This window comes from Chrysochloris asiatica, unplaced genomic scaffold, assembly GCF_000296735.1.
Source record: "Chrysochloris asiatica unplaced genomic scaffold, ChrAsi1.0 scaffold00076, whole genome shotgun sequence".
Classification (NCBI taxonomy): domain Eukaryota; kingdom Metazoa; phylum Chordata; class Mammalia; order Afrosoricida; family Chrysochloridae; genus Chrysochloris; species Chrysochloris asiatica.
In genome coordinates, this window is record NW_006408594.1 from 2,474,169 (window position 1) to 2,477,958 (window position 3,790).

Below are 3,790 nucleotides of genomic sequence, written 5' to 3' on the forward strand. Positions count from 1 at the left end.
AAAAAAAAAAAAAAAAAAGGAGGGGGTGGGGCGGAGCCAGGGATTCTGGGGCCTGGGGCTCAGAACCGTAAGCCAGGGCCGAGTTCTATCCCGAACCTGCCCCCCAGGAACAAAGCAGCTGGACCCAAGTCCCGCGCCCATACATGGTGGGCCACCTGCATCTGCAGGGCATGGAGGAATGCCGAAAAATGCCACCAGCATTCCACATGTTGGTTACAAAATTTTATTTATTCAGTTCAATTTTTTGACATTAAAAATGATTGCTTCTTGCCAGGTAAATGATCGATTTTCATGAATGTTTCATGGGTGCCTGAAAAGAATGTAATGAAACTTTGAAATGTTTTGAAAACACTCATTAAGTGAAGTCTGTGATTACACAATTCCTATCTTCTTCCTCCTGCTTATTTCATCAGCCAGTGGTATGTTAAATACAGGAACGACATGGACAAATGACAAGGAACCTATCAGATAAATCCTACAGGACAATAGCTTAGTCACTTCAAGTCACATTCTGTAGTAAAAGAGATTTACAGACATAAGCAGATTGGCCTGAACCTATTTTAGGGGGAAATTTTAAAAAAATGTAAAGGGTATTTCAGGGATAATTGATATTGTTAGTTGTTAGGTGCAATGGAGTCAGTTCCGACTCAAAACAACCCTATGATGTGCAGAACAAAACATCTGCATGATTGTTACGTTTGAGCCAATTGCTGCCACTGTGTTAGTCCATCTCTTTGAGGGTCCTCCTCTTTCTCACTGACCTCCACTTTGCCAAGCATGTTGTCCTTTTCCAGGCACTAATCCTTCCTGACAACTTGTCTCAAGTCTCGCCATTGTCACTTCTAAGCAGCAATCTGGCCGTATTTCTTCCAAGGCAGACTTGTTTGTTCTTCTGGCAGCCCACAGGATTTTCCTTATTCTTCACAAATACTATAATTCAAACGCATCTGTTCTTCTACGGTCTTCCTTATTCTTTGTGCAACTTTCATGTGCATAAGAGGTGACTGAAAAAATATCATGGTTTGAGTCAGGCACACCTTAGTCCTTAAAGTGACATCTTTGCTCTTTAACACTTTACAGAAGTCTTTTGCAGATTTGCCTAAAGCAATAAGTTGATTTCTTGGCTGCTGCTTTTATGAGTGTTGATGGTGGATCCAAGCCAAATGAAGTCTTTGACAGCTTCAATCCTTTTTCCATTGATCATGATGGGATTGACTGGTTCAGTTGAGAGAATTTTTGCTTTCTTTACATTGAAGTTCAAGCTATACTAAAGACTATAGTCTGTGATCTTTATCTTCTTCCAACAAGCAAGGTTGTATCATCTGCATATCACAGGTTATTAATAAATCTCCCTCAAATCCTGGTGCCATATAATCCATAGAAATCCTCATATAATCCAACTTTATGGTTTATTTGCTCAGCATATATACAGTGTGCCACTGTAGAATAATGCATGGGACCTCAAGGTCGGCAGTTCAAACTCACCAACCTCTCCTCGGACACGCTATGCAGGGTCGCTACTCAACAACAACAGTGTGGTGAAAAAATACAGCCCTCGTCTGACTTCAAGGAGAGCCTAAGGAAAGCGAAATAAAGGGGTGTGTGTCTAACCTAATGGTCTGCAAATTGGCCCAAAATGGGAAGATGGAGGAGTCGAAGGAGAGGATCCTGTCCGATAAACCCCTGGCTACTAAAAAGTACCAGGACAACAGAACTGCATTGCATTGGGCATGCTCAGCAGGACATACAGAAATAGTTGAATTCCTGCTTCAGCTTGGAGTACCAGTGAATGATGAAGATGATGCAGATTGGACTGCTCTTCATATTGCTGCTTCTGCTGGCCGGGATGAGATGGTAAAAACCCTTCTGGGAAACAGTGTTTAAGTGAATGCTGTCAATCAGAACGGCTGTACTCCCCTGCACTATGCAGCTTCCAAAAACAGGCACGAGGTTGCTGTCATGTTGCTAGAAGGTGGGGCTAATCCAGATGCTAAGGACATTTTGAGGTAACAGCAATGTACCAGGCAGCAGCCAAGTATAACTTGAAGCTGAGTCATATCCTTCTGTACTGCAGAGAATCCACAAAGATCCAAGACACTGAGAGCAACACTCCTCTACGCTGAGCCTGTGATGAGGAGAAAGTGGAAGAAGCAAAATTGCTGGTGTCCCAAGGAGCAAGTATCTACATTGAGAATAAAGTAGAACATATACCCCTGCAAGTGACCAAAGGTGGCCTGGGTTTAATACTCAAGAGAATGGTGGAAGGTTAAGAAGCTTAGATTTTTGTGTGTTTTATGGTTTTCCTCACTGTCCTGGAAGTAAATGTACTTGTGCCTAAAACATCATCTGTGAATGATGTTTTCTGCCCTTCAAAGCCTTATAAACGTTGAATATTGATTGTTCCTACTAAGGTACTTGTTTTAAGCATATAACCTGCTTTCCAGACATCTAGTCACTGCTGAAATTGGTCTACTATTGAGTATTATTCTGTATTGGACTTTGATTACTTTTGAGTGAGTGATACTGTACCTGTTGGGAATCTTTAGCTCCGTTTCATGTACCTTCTCTCACTTCCTAAGGCACAAAACCACCAGTAGCACCAGGTCATTTATCCTGCCAAATGTTTCCAGATGGATTCTAGAATATTCTTCCATATGTTGAAACCCATCCTAACTTATTTTCCAAGCTCACTCAGGCCTATGCCAAAATTTTGGTTGTGCAACTATGAAATTTCTTTTATTATTGTTATAGGAGGAACCGATATATTTTTGTGGATCAAATTTTAAGTTGCAGGACATGTTACCCTAATTTTGCAATCATAAACAGCAAAATAAATAAAAAGAGTGAAAATATTGTAAATACAGTCCTTGCGCATACCTTTCCTGATTTTAAACCATTCAGTATCCCCTTGTTCTCTTTGGATGACTGCCTCTTGGTCCACATACAGGTTCCTCATGAGCACAATTAAGTGTTCTAGAATATCCATTCTTTGCGATGTTCCCCATAGTTTGTTATGATCCACACAGCCTAATGCCTTTGCATAATTAATAAAGTACAAGGAAACATGATTCTGGCATTCTTTGCTTTCATTCAAGGTCCATCTGATATCACCAATAATATCCCAATGATTTGGGACTAGAAGATAAATAAAGTTGTTGTTGTTGGTGGTGGTTTGTGCCTTCAACACCATTCTGAAGAATAAAAGGGTCCCACAGAGTTTTCTAGTTGGCTGTAATCTTTAAAGGAGCCAAGCATCAGAGCTTCTGGGAGGGTTCAAACCACCAACCTTTTGTTTAGCAGTCAAGCGAGTAGCTTTTGCACCACCAGGCTTCCTTAAATAATATTAACGAATGACTACTCATGTGTTAGAGTCCTGGCATGACACTGTAGGATAAACACTGGACTGTAAACACACCAGTCACTCCTTGGAAACCCTTACACGGTGTCACTATAAGTCAGAACCGACTCAACTGCACTTAACAACAACATTAATGATTTAGGTGTGATCATGTTAAGTTAGCTACATAAGAAACTATTGTAATGTACATTGAAATACTTAGGTATGAAATACAGTAATTTACATTTGTAAATTACTTTTAAATACTGGGGCATTAAAATAAAGTGAGTTTTTAGCAGGACACGGACATAGCAAGATCACGGTAAATATTTCCTTAACCTACTTGAATTGTTCAAACAACAATAATAATATTAGAGCTCTTTGTTAACTAGGACTTCAAAACAGCATTTCAGTAACAAAAACACAGGAACCGACATGAGCAAGAAACCTGTC

At 40.2% G+C, this 3,790-nt stretch overlaps 1 pseudogene; it reads left to right on the top strand.

Annotated features, from left to right (window-relative positions):
- LOC102827280 overlaps positions 1–2,270 on the top strand; it is a 57,026-nt pseudogene extending 54,756 nt beyond the window's left edge.
- Positions 2,271–3,790: the final 1,520 nt, after the last annotated feature.